The following is a 17641-nucleotide window of genomic DNA, read 5'->3' on the forward strand; positions in this document are numbered from 1 at the left end:
GACAGCCATATTGGTCTAGAAATGTTAATTTATTTTTATTTTTATTTTTTATTTTTTTCCATGTGTATAGGGGTAACACATAGTACTAAATATGTAAGGTCATATCTATGTGGGTTTGATTACAGAAACTAATAAAGTATTCTCTAAAAAATGAAAAAAATAATAAGATAAGACTATAAGAGCAAGAAGCAATTTAAATATGTCCAGGAACCATTTTCATCTCCAGAATTAAGGATTATTTTAATGTTACATCATTGCCTTTTCTCTTTTACTTTCATTTTTAGTTTTATTTTAGGATTCCCTATTTTTAATGTTCATACAGAGATTTCTTTAACTGAAATACCTAATAGTTTCTTTGGTGTGAAAAGCTATAATACTACACGGGATCCTAATGAGATAATTAATAATGTGAAACCAGAAGTAAAGAGCTAAAGGTGTAGGGAAAGTGGGAAGGGTGGCGGAAAGGTAACAAGGGAGAGGAAAAAAAATATGAGAAACTGAAAAAATGGAAATAAAGTGTTTGTAAATGGGGAGGGGAGGAGGGGGTGAAGGGAGGGCAGGGACAAGGGGAAAAAAATGAGAATCAAGACATATTATGTAAAGGTACAGAATCCCAATGATGAATGCAACTGTATTGTATAGATAGATTGTACCAATAAACTCAATAAAAAGAAAAAAAAGAGCACAATACTGTAAAGCATATCAGTCCCTGTTGCCTCCTCTTTTCTTGTGCATGCTCACTCCCTTTCTGACTTCCACCATGTTATAAACCAGCACTAGGCCTTCCCTAGCTATAACTGCCTGATGGGCTGGCCTCAAGCTCACAATCCTCCTGCCTTAGTCTCCCAAGTTCTGTTTCTTAAAGGACTTTAGCACTCTAATCACTTTGGACTTGTACACAGTAAGTACTCAACAAGGATTTTAAAAAAATTGTATGGAACACTCTATCGCTTACTTTCTGAGAATGGATTTCTTCTCTTGGTGAGTGATCCTCGGACAGAACGCTGAGGACGCTTACCAGCTGAATGCCTCTGCATGCCTCATGAGGACAAAGGGACCAGGCTTCCCCACGTTGTCTCCATATTTCCTTGTCTTTCTTGTCTACTGCTCACATTCATTTGACTTCTTCACTTATCACTGGATGGAAGTTGATTTGCCAGTTTCACTTAGTCTTGTCATACTTTAAATACAATGGTCAGATGTTCTCTTCTTATTTTGTATGAACCACCTGCAGGCTTCTGACATTGATGAACAACACTCCCTCCTCAAAACCTTTTTCTTATTCTGTGATATGTCATCCCTGTGTTAACCTCCTTTGGTGAATTTTGAACAGTTTCTTCTACTCCTCATCTCCTCAATGAGTGCTAAAAATGGGTAACTCACAGGCTCTTTTAGCCTCATCCTCAATAAACATCACAGAGATTCAATTCAACAACTTCAGTAAATAATTACTGAGCCAACACTGTTCCATACATGACCTCAGCCCCCATGGAATTTATATTTTAGTAAATGAAGTACCTTCTCTTTAGATACTTAAACTTCTAATTCCACACACCTTGCCAGCCCTCTCTTCTGCCCGCTGGATGTCTCACTCCTAAGTATATCGGGCACCTGAAACTCAGCATATGCAGAGCAGAACTTCTTCTTTTCCCTGACCCTCTGTCCCTTCCTTCCCTACCCTCAGCAGCATCATCCATCAAATTGCTCCATCCAGAAACCTGGAAATCTCCCTTAACTACTCTTTCTCCTTTAGCCCCACATCAACTCAAAACAACTGCTGATTTTCCCTCATAGAGATGTCTTACTCTATCTGTGCTTTCTGGTCTCCTCTGCAGTAACAACCTATCCCAAACCAAAATAATTTTTCTTGCTTTACTCCAAATATCTTCATTTTGCTCAAGATTTATATGCAAATCCTATCATGTCATCCTCTACCCCCTTCACTATCTTTGGCAAAGCATCTCAAATGCGTAAGGTATCTCTTCACGGCCTTTGATGACTGAGATCCCACCCACCTCTCCAGCTTCACATTGCACACTTGTTCTCTGCTTGCTGCATTCCACCCATATGAGATTCTTGCATTACCTGGGACTTTTAACCTGTGTACATATTGTTCCCATAGCCTGATCATCTCTTCCAAATACTTGTTCACTGTCTCTTTTCCCTGATGGATTATGCACTCTGTGAAGATGAGAACCACATTTGTGTTCTTCATTAATGCATCCTCAGCATCTGGTAAACGGTTGGCTACAGAGTAGGTGCTGAGCATTTGTTGAAAGAAAGACTGAATAAAATGACCACATCAGAATATAAACAGACTAAACATATGGAGTACATAACCAGTTGCAGGTGGATAGGTTCATTAAAAGCTGTTGATAGTAAGGTGCCAGATCTATCAGGTTTATTTCAATTTAAAGGAAAGAACCTAGGAAGAAGAGTTTAAATTTTAAGTATCTTCAGATTTCAGTAAATGGTTTTGATGTGTGTGTGTGTGTGTGTGTGTGTGTGTGTCTGTGTGTGTGTGTGAAATTGAGAGAGAGAGAGAGAGAGAGAGAGAGAGCGCTGGTGACAGGTTGTGCACTATGGCAATTGGTCCCCTGAGATGAACTGTGTCCTCCTCTGGACAGGTGACACTTAACTAGGCTTAGTGAATAGACTGGTGAGCAACAGATTGGAAACTGGGGAAACAGCCTTCACCTCTGAAATTCATAACTCTGCTTCAGAACTTATCAAACACCTTTTTCAGACCTTGTCCTTCACAGATTTGTTGTTGACATTTCATTTCCTAAGTTCGCTTTCTCTGATAAACATCTGCCTAGCTTGGCCTTTGCAGTGAACACCATCACAACACTGGTTAACCCAACCTGCAGCCTCGCCCCTGGGGCTCTAGTCCTAACCTGTCAAATTCGCCAGTGCGATGAGGACTAGGAAACCACGAGAAAGTCACAGAGGATAGAAAGAAGCAGTTAGACACAGTGGTTTGGAGGCCTGTCTGCCTGCATTCACATCCTACTTCTATGCCCAAGTGGAAGCAACTTAACCCTGAGCAAGTTTCTTAATCTCTGAGCACTGGGCTTCATAGTAACACATTCCTTCTGAGATTGCTGTAAGCAGTAAATCAGGTATGCAAGTGCTAAACAATACCTGGAACACAGTGTGGACTCAAAAGTAAGAGGCAGGGCAGAGCACAGGGGCCGCTAGAAATCTGGAAAGGGAGGGCTCCTCAAAGACTGGGACCAAGAGCAACTTGGAGAAGACAACTTGAAAACGCAGAGGATTTGGATAGAGGGTTAGAAGAATAAGAAAACGAAGGAGAATGGCAATGCAGATTTTCTCAAAAGAGGATACAAGAACAGTGATGTGATTAGCTCTTGCTTGGGAAAGCCATAATTAAAACTGGCAGGATAGGTCCAGACTAGTAAGAGCCCTGACAGCTGGAGGAAGGACTTTCCAATCCTTGGCGGTAGGAAGGAATCACTGAGCTTCTTGAGCAAGAAATTAAACAGTGGGATGTGTAGCAGTGCATCAGAAAACTGAGCAGACAGCACCATGCAGGTGAAGAAGAGGCAGGGTGATGAGAATCAGGAGGCCGCATTCACTTGAAGAAAGTTAAAGATGGTGTTGCAGGTGGTACCAATAGAGAGAGGGTGAGGACACCTGAGAGATATTCCTAAGGAAAAATAAGATTTTACTGAACACATAAAAGAAAACATTTTTAAAATCAGGATAATGGTAAATTGGTGATGGATGTTTGCTATTCAAAAGTTTTGGACTATCCTGTATCCCTGGGATGAAGCCAAATTGGTCATGATGTGTGATTTTTTTAATGATTTATTGCATTCCGTTTGCCAGTATCTTGGTGAGGATTTTTGCATCTATATTCACTAGGAAAGCTGGCCAGTAGTTTTCTTTTTTTGTTTAGTCCTTGTCCAGTTTTGGGATCAGGGTAATGCTAGCTTCCAGGAATGAATGTGCCAGCACCCCTGCCCTTAGGACTAATGCCTTAGATGTTTCCAAGGCTTTATATCTTCCCTGAAGTTCTGGTAAAATTGTGCAGTAGATCCACTGGGTCCAGGGCATTTCTCGGTGGTAGGGTTTTTATTACTCTCTCTATCTCACCACCTGTTATTGGTCTATTCGGGAGTTTTATATTTTCTTTGTTTAATTTTGGTAATTCATATATGCCTAGGAATTTATCCACTTCTTCCGTGTTCTCTAATACTAAAGCAATCGGGTTGAACAAAAATAGGCAAGGTAATTTGCATGACTGCACAGGACTTTCGCAAGATACCTGAGACAGATTATGGGGGTGCAGGCCCAAAGCTTTCCTGGAAGGGAAGAAATATGGTGCAGCAGGAGATGCCAACCAGTGCTGGGCCAGACATAGGACTGACCACTGAAAATAAGAATTATCCAGGCTTTAGTACCTGGGGTTTGCACATATAAGTAAAAGGCATGAATTAATATATTTTACTAAAAACCTAAATTTAATCAGGGGGCAACTAGAAATGATAAGTTAAAGTCTCAGATGCATACTCAGTCAAAGCAATTCAAGGCAGGGGTTTTATTCCAGCCTTTCAACTTAGTTTCCTAAAGTAAAAGAAAAAGAAGAGCTGTGGCTTATAGACCACACAGGGCTAAGAGTGAGTGTAGCAAGAAGTCGACCATACCTTTGAAGGTCTCCTGTGTGCAAGTCTGAAACTACTAAGGGAAACATCATCCAAGTGTCCTACACATCTGTAAAACTTGTGGCTTATCTGCTTCTTCTATTTCTGAGACCTTTCTAACCTTTCGTAGCAGCCCACCAGGAAGTTACAAAAGGCTCTATAACAAGAAACCTGAGTTCTCAGTATCAGAAATGGGACGACCCAGCCCAAGAGACCTTGACATGGAGTGATTTGTTTTATATTTGCTCTAATCACTGAAAGCAAAGTGTGCTAACTTGCTTTAGTGTGCTAACTTGCCCTCTGTCCTCCAATTGTTTTTCCTCTCTCCTTTGTATTGCAAAATTGTGACGATGAATCTATTCTGTAGTTTTTGCAATTTATTAAATGTGGTCATGGGGAATTAAGTGCCAAGAAACTCACACTCATGGGAATAGAAACAAGGTAACATCTAATCCAGAGACCTCATAAAAAGACACCAACAGTAAATCCACTGTGGCCACAAGAAAACAGCCACTCTGGAGTCAGTGGGTCATCAAACATGACAGCTAAGTTACAAGCAAGTGTGTGTGTGTGTGTGTGTGTGTGTGTGTGTGTGATGGTGGAGGTGTAATGAAAACTTGAGGTTTTTGTGATTAGATATTAACATTTATGCTGTTCCTATTCTCCTTAAAAGGAAATTTCAAAAGGTCTGGATCCTGAATATTACATTCTGGTAGAAAAAAGTAGAAATGATCAAAAATTTACAACAAGCAATTTAAGATTATACAAGTTCTGTGAGAGACTAATTCTTATCACCATTATAAGAAAAAAATAGGAAAAAATGGGAATAAAATGTTTATAAATGGGGAGAAGAAGAGGGGATAAAGGGAGGGCAGGGACAAGGGGAAAAAAATGAGAACCAAGACCTGTCATGTAAAGGTACAAGATCCCAATGATGAATGTAACTGTACTGTACTTCAGCTGAACAAATACTGAAATGTTCAAAAACAAGGGTTGGAATAAGATGGCACTAAACTATCAATTTTTATCTTATAAAAGTGACATTTCTAAAAGTTTCATTAACATTTGTGAATAAGAAAAAATATAAAACTTTGCTAGTACCACCACCAACAACAAAAAAGCTGTTCTAGGGATATTAACAAAAACGAATAAGAATTACAAAAATTTGAAAAAATTATCATTATCAGAAGTGGATATAATTTTATCTGGTAAATGGAAAAGAATCTCCTGAAAAATCTGTCACCATACAGTAAGAGAATTCAATGAGTTGGCCAAGTTAAAAATAATATGCAGAAATTAATGACAACAATAATAATATGCAACAGCAGTAACAAAACAGATAAGATAAAATACCTATGGCTCAAATGAGCAAGAACTGTTAAGATCTTCATGGGGAAATCTCTGAAATTCTTATGAGGAATATATCAGAAGTTCTGAACAAAAGGAAAGATAGAACTGTTCTCTGATGTCACTCCATATAAAGACGTTAAGTCTCCCACTGTCAAGCAAAAGCTGAAAATAAACCTAAATAGAAACAATCGTATCTATATGGTGGGGATGACTGATAAAACCCAATTTCAATGTTCCTAGGAAGAAAAATGACACAAGTGCTAGAAAAAAGAACAAAGAGGAGAAACTGAATCCTACCAGATAACAAAATGTATATTATACAATAGTTATTGTATGTCATATGTTGTATGTTGTGTAATAAAAGGTATATTGTACAGTTAGATAATAGCTTATATGCACACATATATTTTTCAAAAAATATACAAAGTATATTTAACTATATAAAAGCTTTTATTTCTTTGCAGTTAAGAAACCTTGTTAGTATTTATTAGAGCTTCTAGGTTTTAAGTACACTGAAAAGACCTTGTTGACTCTGAAATCAAACATATTCTCCCTGGTGTATTCCAGGGTTCTTTGTTGTTATTTGTGTTAAAAAGTTAAAGCCATCTGAAATTTATACTGTTGTCAGGTACACTATGTTAACCCAATATCTTTTTCTTGGATGAATAACAGGTTGAACATATATTGAATATATATGCATAATATATATTTCAAAAATATATATAGTTTTACAACATTATGGAGAAGGTGCTGAGCAATTGTTAGATTTCCAATCTGGAATTTTATTTGCAATGTTTTAATTGGGAGCTTAGTTTTGTTATAACCTGATTTGTAAGAGTTCTTATATTTTAAAATCTTAAAGAATTAATACTTTGTCCTAATTGTAGTAACTACTGTCTCCTTTGACTTGTATTTTACCATTGTTTATAATTTTTATGCAATAAGCTTATTTTAAGCATGGACAAGTTTAGTGATTTTTTTCCACTGCTTGTATACATACCCCACATCCATGGGGGATTATTTATTGTATATACTTTCATGATTATATATTCTTCCATAGCTTTCTCATTTTTCACCTTCTACCTTTTAAATCCATCTGGAATTTATCTTTTTTTAAAAAAAAAGATTGGAAACATACATGACAACAAGAAATGAAGATACTAAATAAAAATTTCAGATATACATATATATGACAGCAAAAAAAGGATATGAAATAAACAAAAATTTATGCAACACAGACTGATAATCCAAATACATTATTAGTTTGATATGATCTTCAAACATTATATGTTCTTTCCCGCACGAGCAATTGAATAGGTACTGGTATCATGTTCTTGGTTTTCCCATCTACCTGAACCATGAGCCAATAAACCTCTATTCTTTACAAATAACCCAGTCTCGAGTCTCAGGTATTCTGCATAGCGACAGAAAGTGAACTAAGATAGCAGCTAAATTGCACAAGGTTTGGGGTGGAGGAGAGAAAGAAGGCAGGTGTGACTCTGGACTTTCTTGTTTAGCTGTAGGAAGAAATAGCGCACCCTCACTGGTAATGGAATACAGGGAAAGATGGGTTTCTCTATGTGGCAGAGGTAGGACCCAGGAATATATGCTCACCTCATCGTGGCTATTCCCATGACAGTGCCGGGCAAGTAAGAGTTGTTCAAAATACATTAAATTACACATGTAAGAGGAGAAAAGAGGCAACCTACATCTGCTACATAGTCCATCATTCAGTTGTGTGCTAAGTAGAAGCTTAATAAGATTTACACAAATACAAAAAAATTGGAGGATTCAGGAAGCAATATATGAGCAGGTCATAAAGCCACATGATCTACACTGAATACCTAGAGAAATAAAGATGAGCAGCAGTCACAGTTGGTCGAGACTAATCTTACTGCCTTGGCTTTGCTCACTTTTCTTAATCTCAAACAGATTTTTATTAATAGTGGTCAGTTATGGACTACCATCAGTCATATATGAAATGTACTGCCATCAAAGTCCCTCCTTTTTGTTGAACCTGACAACTCTCTTATCTGTATCTGCATCTCTTTTTTAGCTTGTATCTGCTGACTGTTCCACAAGTCTCATCCAAGAGTTTTGTTAATTTCAAAAACAGTGTTTCTCACTGTATGACAGTGAAGAGGCAGCCACCTTAGAAAAGTTAGTGAAGAATTACTTTCTTCTTTCCTGCAAAAAGAGATGAATTTGAACATGTTTGGCTGGATGTTGCTTCTACTCTGTAAAATGAAATGCAGAGTCATTTTAAGGAGGCCAATGGGCAACTGAAGCTTCTTCCACAATTGTTTTATAAAAGCTCTATTTCATGAAGCTGAATAATCTTTCATTACACTCAGCATGAATATTTGCATGGGTTTAGGGTCAGAAAAAAAGCTGTTTGTTCCTAGAGGCTGCATGATTTTGTAGCTCGTTGAGCCCCACCTGTTCCATTCACTCTTGGCTGCTTACCTAAAAGCTAAATGAAGATGTTGCACAGGATGAAATCAAACTTCCTATTAAATGTTCACCAAACCACATTCACTGGTTTCATTTCTACTCTATTTGTGACAGCCACAAAAGGGAACAAAAGTAGTTTGCTAAACTGTGCTTTGCAAATCTCATCCATTATCAGGCAGGACCATCACAATAGCCAGGCTTGATGACTTAGTCCGTAATTTTCCCCTGCAATTCAATGTTTTACTATTAAAAGGCCTATCTGACCTTTGAATTGCATTTCAGGAGATCAGTCATCGGTAATACCTGTTTCTATCTAAGATCACCCTGAAGCTCCAAGGCACTTGGCACACCTTGGCTCTCCATCCTTCCATTCCATCTGTCCACCTGCTTGAATATGGTACTCGGGCTGACATCTCCACCATACTCATGGTTTACATAGAGACCCCGAGATAGTTCATACGGTGACAAATGGCCATCCATTCCCTCTTCTTAGTTTCCATGCTTCCTGTAGTCAAAAGTATTTACTCTTGTCCTACAATTTCCAGCCATTAGAGGGCAAGGCTGCTGCAACTAACAGAATCTGAGACTTGTTTTGAAAGAGCCTGAGTGAATAGAATATTTTTCCAATTATACACTATCTAATTCAATTTACTTTTATGAGAAAAACTGCCAGCTATTTCATGTTAATATTGACATTTTCATAAGTACTTGCAATTAGAATTCAAATGGAGATAGCAATAAATCTCTCAGATGTTTTACACTTACTTTCCCTGTCTTCAGGCTTTGCAAAATATTTTTAAGAACATGTTTGGAGGGCACTGCACCTTTGGGAAATTTATACTATGTGTGGAAAACAGTTGGGCAGAGGAAAAAAATCACAAATAGCAAAACAAATTGGGAGCAACTATAGCGGTGTACCAACTTCTGCAAAACAAGTGTAGGGTATGAAACTCAAAATTAGAAGATAGATGAAGCCACTAGTTTTTCACTTTATATAGAACTTCACCCCATTGCTTCTTCCAGTAGTAAGCCCTACTACATTTCCAGAACACTTCTTGACTTTATTTAAAGTATACTTTTATTCACCCATATCATTTTACTTAGAATTTATAGGTCTTTGTATGAACTGGCCTGCATTTAAGAATGCTGTGTGTCCCCCTGAAGAGATGGCGATAGATTCCAAGTACCCTGTTACTCTAAATAAAAGGACGCCCACTTGCTAAAATACTTTATTCATCAAAGTGCTCACTCGCTGTTTTATTGCCTAAAGCATGGCTTCTAAAGCAAGATCGTAAATGCATAGTACAATATACTCACTGGATTCTGAACAATAAATATTATCCACTTCAGTTTTAGAAGAATGCCTACCTGAGGACATAGACGGGGAGTTCATAAATATGACAGTTATTGTACTACACCATCAAACTTCTTCAGTGATATTTATTTGCATATATCAATTAAAACCCTAGAAAATAGAAGATCTGTAAGCAGAAGCAAACACAACTTTTTCCAAACAGGCGGAGGATAAGGTAAATGTCTGTAGGATATTTGGGGGTGCTTCTCTCAGTGAAAAGAACTCCTGCTAACTCAAGAATGGACGTGTGGTGAATTCCTCAGAAATTCTCAGCCTTAGTGACCTGTTGGCATCACTTCTGGAGCCTTTTAAAAAAAATCTCCAAAACAATCTATAAGAGTGGAACTAGGCATTGGTGGTTTGTAAAGCCCTCCACGTTAGCCAAGTCAGCCTGCCAACAGCCACCTGCCTCAGCAGGGGCTCTGCACTGAGCCTGTGTTGGGGACACAGCTGCAGCCCTTTCCAGTGACTCACAGTGAGGGGCAGTGCCCAGAGCAGATGAACTCAGCTGACAGGTGGCCAGCGGGATGCACCTGGCTGAGCTCTGGCAGCCGCTGTAGTTGATGGTCCTGATGGGACCCTTACAGGGAGGAAGCAGTTTAGGGAAACCTGCCTTGGCAGCCTTTGGAGCAGAGCGGCTTTTCCCCTGCAGGGACATCTGGAAAAATACTTCACTATCCCCAACCTCCTTGCCTCCTGAAAGCCTCTGCTCCAGTCAAACGGGTGGCTCACTTCAGAGCAGCCTGCAGTTCTCAGTTTTCTGCACATTTTCTAAGATGTCGCTTTATCTCAATCAGTTCCGTCTCACTCCTGCTGCGTTTTGCATCCAACCCTAAAGACTGCACCCACATCTTCCAGAAAACTGCCACCAACAGCCCCAGGGCTCCCTGACTTTTCCTCTCCTCATTTCTCAGGTTGCTGCATGTCTGCATCATTCTTTTGGAATTAAACCTTTTGCGAATTAAGCCACCAGCTTCACAGAGCTGTTATCTTTCTCCTTGTTGGTACTAAACTTCTCATGTTTGGGTCTTCTGTTGCTAACCAGGAAGCAGGACCTGCAAAGGCAGTGATGGCTGTGGCTCTTGGCATATTCTCTCGGAGATGCTGCCTGCATGTGGCTGATGGTCTGCAATACCTGATTTACAGATAACCTCACACCTGGACCTCTACAGTAGCCTCTAACTTCTTTCCACATCTACTTGAAGCCCTTTCTCTACTCATGTTGCTGTCAAAGTCACTCCCCTGCCTCCAAAATGTAAAAGTTGTGAAATTCCACATAAACATGCCTCCCTTACTTTAAATCCCTTAGTATGTGGTCTGGGAGGCTCTATGAGGCCCAGTCACCACCTGCCCACATTACTAGACTTGGCTCTTTTCTTTCTTCATCAGCTTCTCCTGCTCCAGCTTCCTTGGTTCTTCCCCATGTTCACTGTGTTCTCTGTTGCCACAGGGCCTTTGCATGTGTTCTTCCCTGTGCTGGGATGCAGTCCCTTCTCTTTCCCTTCAGTTCAACCATCACTTCCCTGATCTAGACTTGCCACCTGCCCCATTCCACTCCTGGAGAGTGCCATATCTCTCTGCATTGCAGAATGTGAAGTAGTTGCTATTTCACATGCATTGGTGTGGTCTGTTAATGTCTTTTCCCCTGATAAAACGGTGAGCTCCATCCACACAGACAATGCTGTTTACTCAACACTTTATCTACAGTTCTACCAGAGTGCCTATCACAGAGCAAGTACAAAGGCAATACTTAATGAATCAATGAATGCAGAGTGGGTGGATGAATGGTTGACAGGGAGGTAGTAGAAGGAACATGTGACTACTATATCATTTGCCAATGGGTTTTGCAGATGAAGGACAGGAAGGCCATTATTTGGGGCCACTGCATGCCAATATGGCACGGTGAAGAAAAGATACATGTTGCCCACCTGTCTGGGGAAGGGGGTTCCTCTCCATACCCCACCACGTCTATACCTGAATTTCTAGGACTTGTAACCAAGTTCCTTTTATGGCAAAAGAGACTCTGCAGAGGCAATTAAGGCTGTGGACTTGAGATGGAGAGGTTATCCTGGATTTCTTGGGTGGACCTAACCTACGGACATAAGTCTTTAAAGGTGGAGACCTCTTCCCATGTGGATTAGAGAAGTAATGCGGAAGAGGGGAGCATGAAAGGGACTCTTGCCCTGGCTTCAGAGACAGAGAAAGGGGGCCATGATCTAAGGTGTGGCCCCTAGGGGCCAGGAACAGCCCTCAGGCTAACGAGAAAATGGGATCTAAGCCTTACAACCACAGGAAGAGGATTCTGCCAACCCCCAACATGAGGGAGGAAGAGCTGGAGCTTCCTTTAGTGTCCAACCTTTCATCTTGCCTGAGCTGCCCTAAGTGAAAAGGAATTGTCTGGGGCCACAAATAAATTGCATAACACGGTTAGTGTATATAAGTAACAAAACTTCCAAGATATTTCTATTACAGTATTTCTAGCATTAGCAACCCTGTACATGTAATTATAAGATATCACGAGCAAAAACTATCCAATACATATTTGTACTGCCTATGCCACTTAGGCTAAAAAACTGTTTTAACTTACTGAATTATTTTACAAAATAACACAATGAGTCCAAGTTTGATAATTAAGTAAGAAACCTTCTATGTCTGCTTAATAGCAATACATGCCTTGTCTTTGCAGCACCCGCATGTATAGTAGGCTGAAACACTATTACTGGTCACCGCTGTGTTTCATTTTCCAAGTTGCACAAGTGCATATGAGGTGGGATACGCACAGGTATTGACTGGAGGGTGAGCAGGCACCGGAGGTAAAGTTGGGCTGCACCATGCCCTCCCCTGCACAGCCTTCTGTTGTCCCCTAAGCACTCTGCACTCAAGTACCACACAACTGGGTCAAGAAATATGTTGCTAAAAATCACACAATAATGTTTAAAGTTTATGAGCTTGCAGGCTGCACTGCTATCTAGGGCTGCATATAGCTGCAGCCTGTGGGTCAGACACACCTGCTTCAGGGCACAGCATGGCCAGTACCTTGATTCTAGCCTGGTGAAGCCATGTCACATTCCTGGCCTCAGACTGTAAGATGGTAATTCTGTTGGTGAAGCCACTAGGTGCATGGTTCACTATCACAACAGCATCAGTGAGAATTAATACAGGCATTTCATTTACCAGTGGCTACGTCCTGTCCCATCTGTCACCTTTGGCAGCAGCGGAGAGAGGACATATTTCAGTGGCAGCCAAACACGCCCTGTGAGGTGCAGCACAGGGCCACCAAGCTGAGTCATTCTTAGGAGCCTGACTGTGAGACACCAGGTGGTGGCTGTAAGTGACTGATGGCAGCTAGGAACCTGGGGCAGCCTGGGCCACCACTGTAGCTGGTCACCAGAACTGACTCCAATTCTGAACAACACCTCGGTGCCCAGCAGGAAGTTGTCTGTGCTGTCACTGAAGCTCTTCCTATGTGGCTTGGCTCTGCCTGGTGTTTCCTGCTCTTTGCTGGCAGCCACGGTCCCTTTGGTCCTCGTGACCACATACATGCTTACCATGGCTCTCAGGCTTCTCCATCTCCTGGCCCCTATTCCCTGGAGCAGCCTAAGTAAGTCTTAGCTCCTGGTATCTAATGCAGCCTGACACACCTTTCCCTTCTTTGTAGTTGAACCTTTGATCCTGCTGGGCTTTCCTGAGCTCACCTCAGCAGTCTGTAAGGAGGGCACAGGGTGGTGCTAACACCTCGATGGGGCACAGAGAAAACAGATGCTGGGGAGCTAGTATGAGGAGGAGCATGCTAACTGTGACTCCCAAATATGGCTGTTTGCTGGAAACTCCAGAGGTGTCTGGTGGCCTTCTACTCTCTCAAAAGACTTCTAGCTCATTCTCACCGCCTCTCCTTTCTCCAAAATCCCTTGGTTGTTCCCTGTTTTCCTTCTCCTTCTCCTTATTTCACTCATCATCCTCTCTGTTTGCTCCAGGCCACTAATGCTACTGCAGGTTTGCTACCCTGCAGGAATGGCCTTCAGTTCTAAAACACCTGCAATAAGCAGGCTCTGAAGCTGTCTCTGAAGTAGGCACTGCTGTGTTCCCCGTGCCTCTGGATGCTCAGATCCCCATGGTGGCACATTCCGGCCAGCATACCTTCCCCCACCCCTCAGCAGGGGAGCGTGTGCCATTTGTAAGACTTTACAACCCTGCGCCTACTTGAGCTCCAAGTAAATAAACATGGGACAAATGTCTGCCAGCAGAGTGAGGTCAAAATGCATCTCCAGCTGCTGGGAACACAGAGAGAAGCAGTTTCCTTAGAAACTGTTCCCCAGAGAAGGAGCCTTGTGCGGCCATAGGAGTCTTCAGCAATGGAAGACCTGATGTCTCAGGGCATGGTCCAACACGTCCCCAGCCCCATGCAAACAGTAGCCACCACGGGGCTCCTGAGCAGAGATGTTCCATGTATTCAGGAAACATAGTCCTTTTGATTCGAGTGTTACCAGCTACCTCTTGAGCTGCCACCAATGACCAAAAGGATCGTTTTTAGATCACAGGGAGTCACTAAAAGAGCTGTTAGGGCTTAGATCAAGAATGTACACCAAAGGCCTCACCCGAGGTGACCGGAAGGTGACTGGATCATGAGGGGTGAGATAGCTGACTTGCTGTTGGGAGGTGGGGTCTGGCTCCTGCCTTCCCTCTCTGTTTGCTGGTCACCATGATGTGAGCAGCTTTTCTCCACCCAGCCCGTCCACCATGTACTTCCTGCCTTGGAGCCAGTCAACTAAGAACTAAAAATATGAGCCAAAATAAACCCCTCCTTCTTTAAGTTGGGGGTGTCACATATTGCGTCTAGCAAGCAGAAAATGACCAAGACAAGAGTGGAGGGGATGGAGGCAACAAGACTGAACTGTGTCCAAGGCATTTTTAGCTCTCCATGCCTTTCTGTGTAGAATGTGCAGCTGATTCTCCCAACAACCCTGTGAGGCATGCAAGGAGGTAATGGGGTCCTACTGTACAGATGAGACAAAAAAGGCTTACGGAGGCGAAATCGCCAGCTGAGTCACCAGCTAGTGGGCAAGAAAGGAGCATAAGTACACTAAGTGCTAGGCCCCTAACATAGCTTCCAATTAGAAGCCAAATCTGAATTAGCTGGATATCACAAACATTACTTCCTTTCTTTCAATGGTCAAGAGACATAGGTATTTTCAGAAACACTCAAAAAACAGATGATCCAAATTCTTTGCTGGTTTTCTTTCTTCGAGAAAAATGAGGCTTCAAGAATGGAGGCAAAGCCCAAAGCTTCATTCAAAGGACATCTCAGTGGTCAAGAGTAAGTGGAAATTTCCACACACCAGGATGTCACATGTATACTTCCAGAGTCGAAGGAATATTCAGTGTCCAAAACATTCAAGCCGATTAAAAAGCATAGCTTTCTGAAAACCTTTGCGAATTCTGGCCAACTTTCAGGCTTCTCCAGAATCCAATGGGGCCAACATGATTCACTGAATTCTTTATGAATTAAGAAGCTGTAAATTACACATCTTTTCTTTGAAACATGCATTACTTTCCATACTTTACAGCCAAACCGAATGAATAGTATCACAGAGCCAGTTTTCTCTCTGGGAAAATGTTCCCCTCACGCTCCTTGGTCTTCAGCGTAGGATGGCCTCGGGAGGCTGGGTAAGCAATGCAACTTGCCATTTTTATTTTAGTTTGAAAGTGCAAAGTGATGTCTGTGCATAATATTTTACTGTGAACGTTTTAAGGCCAGATTTTAGGCAAAGAGCAAGTACAAATCACATTTGTGAAACTGGCCAAGCGAAAGGAACAGCAGGAGAGTTCCCTTTCTGGGGAAGCTTGGGGACTGGAAAGTGCAGAGGCCTGGAGGAATGGGCTGTTCACTCTCTCCCGGAAATCAGAGCAATGGCTTGTCCTTCAAGGTCATGCATTCTTTTGAGGATGACATTCTGTGTGCTAGATATTCCCTGGCCCTGGAAGCAAGCAGCCCACACTCCAGCTGGAGGAGAGACACATGTGCTGAGCCATGTGGTCCTATTGGGCCTGGGCTCAGGTGGCTCCGAGACAAAAACAGGAAGCAGCCACCTCGACTGCAGGGACTTGGGTTTGGCTCTAGACACAGAAATGAGCCTATGGCCATGGCTTTGCCTCTGAATGACTGCTATGAGGTGACTATATCTGTGTTTGCATTCATTTATTTAAAAACTATTCTCTGGAAAACGTCAAAAAGAATAGTCTGGAAAGAAATAGAAAGTTTGGGAAAATCTAGCTGTTTCCAGAAAATGCAGGGAACTGCTATAACGTGCTTGAGCATTCAGACAGATCATTTTAACAAGGATAGCTTTATAAAGAGGCGCAGATATTGTTATACAAAATGACTTTGCTCAAAGAGCATGGACTTCACCCTGTCCTCTACCCTGTTTATTATCCAAGAAGTGAGACAGAAGGTCCAAGTTGGAATACAGTAGAGTGTGGAGTTAGGAGGGCTGGCTTCTACCCCTGCAGGCCCAGACCCTCCCAGACTCAGGCCTCTTCCTTCATTTGTGAGGTGGGAGTGTCCTCACCATCTGCAAAGCCTAGATCCTTTTACCCTTTCTATATTTCTCAAAACCACTGGCCATCAGGAGATACCAACCCTTCCCACCCCTAGCAGGCTCTGAAGCCTCCAGCTGTACACTAAGGCTTGAGATCATAAGCAGACTGCTGACTTATGGTAATGGGGCAAAGCAAAAGGCTTTTGAGTACTGTGATCTGGAATCCTGTGGGAATCAGCTGACTGACCAAGGTCAGCACCGTATCATGTGTGTGGTGTGTGTGGTCTCATGGGAAGAAACTTTAGAGCACAGCTCCTAGGGGGTACGCTGCATAGCTGCTCCCTGAGGGGACAGTGTCTCCTCATAGCTGCCCGAGCCCGACAGACACGCAAACAACACCCTCTTCTGAGTTACACAAGCGGCCACCCAGGCTTGCCAAAATGAGGACGGGCTCTGATAGGGGCAATTTTATTTCATAGGATCAAGGAGATGGAATAAAAAGTTTCAGCTCTTAAAAACAAAGGCATTATGCCATCTTCAAAATAAACAAACTATCCTTTGAATAAGAAAACAGCTTTTTAAGTGGGTCAGATCAAGGCCACATCACGGAAGTCTGGCCTACAGTGGGCCCTGCTCACCCCTCAACCCCATCCCCTCTATTTTCTGCTTGGTTGCTTTGTACCCAGTGCTTTCCTATGGGTCCTTGGCAAGAAAAGATTTGATAAGCTTATCTGACACAGACCCTTCCAGAGCAACCCTCACACTTGGAAGAGCAGCCTCTTCAAATCACTAAGGGGAGAATTCTGGAAGGGTGAATATGTTCAGAATCTCTCAGTCAACTCACATGACCAAGGCAGTTACCAGCACCTCAGAAACATCAGATTGGTACCCATTACCAACCCGCCACACTTAAAAAAATGATCTAAAGCATAATTTTCTCTCTCACAGTTTGCAAAGTCTCTGTATTGTGTATGTTATATGGAATATATATGTATAATATGGAATGATCTATAGGATGGCAAATATGAGAGTAGAACTGGAGAATTTCCCAGTCTTTCAGTACTACTCAAAGAGCAGAATTCTAAAGACTCTTTTCCATTTCTTTGATTTCTCAGCATTATCTACCATCACGTAATTCTAGCTTTCTTAGTATTTGGATTTAAGTCAGAACTTTGAACCATTATTTTTATTAAGCAGAATGTACTCTATTTTTCAAAGTGTAACTATATTAATCAAGATCTAATATAAACAAATACACAAGCATAATTTGAGAGGATATT

The 17641-nt window shown here is 41.7% G+C and overlaps 1 protein-coding gene across 1 annotated transcript in view; it reads right to left on the reverse strand.

Annotated features, from left to right (window-relative positions):
- The window catches only part of Ust (uronyl 2-sulfotransferase), a 273385-nt gene that overhangs the window by 76017 nt on the left and 179727 nt on the right, over positions 1 to 17641 (reverse strand). The window lies entirely within an intron of this gene.

Source organism: Fukomys damarensis, unplaced genomic scaffold, assembly GCF_012274545.1.
Source record: "Fukomys damarensis isolate Sample0158 unplaced genomic scaffold, DMR_v1.0_HiC HiC_scaffold_14, whole genome shotgun sequence".
In the NCBI taxonomy this organism is placed as follows: domain Eukaryota; kingdom Metazoa; phylum Chordata; class Mammalia; order Rodentia; family Bathyergidae; genus Fukomys; species Fukomys damarensis.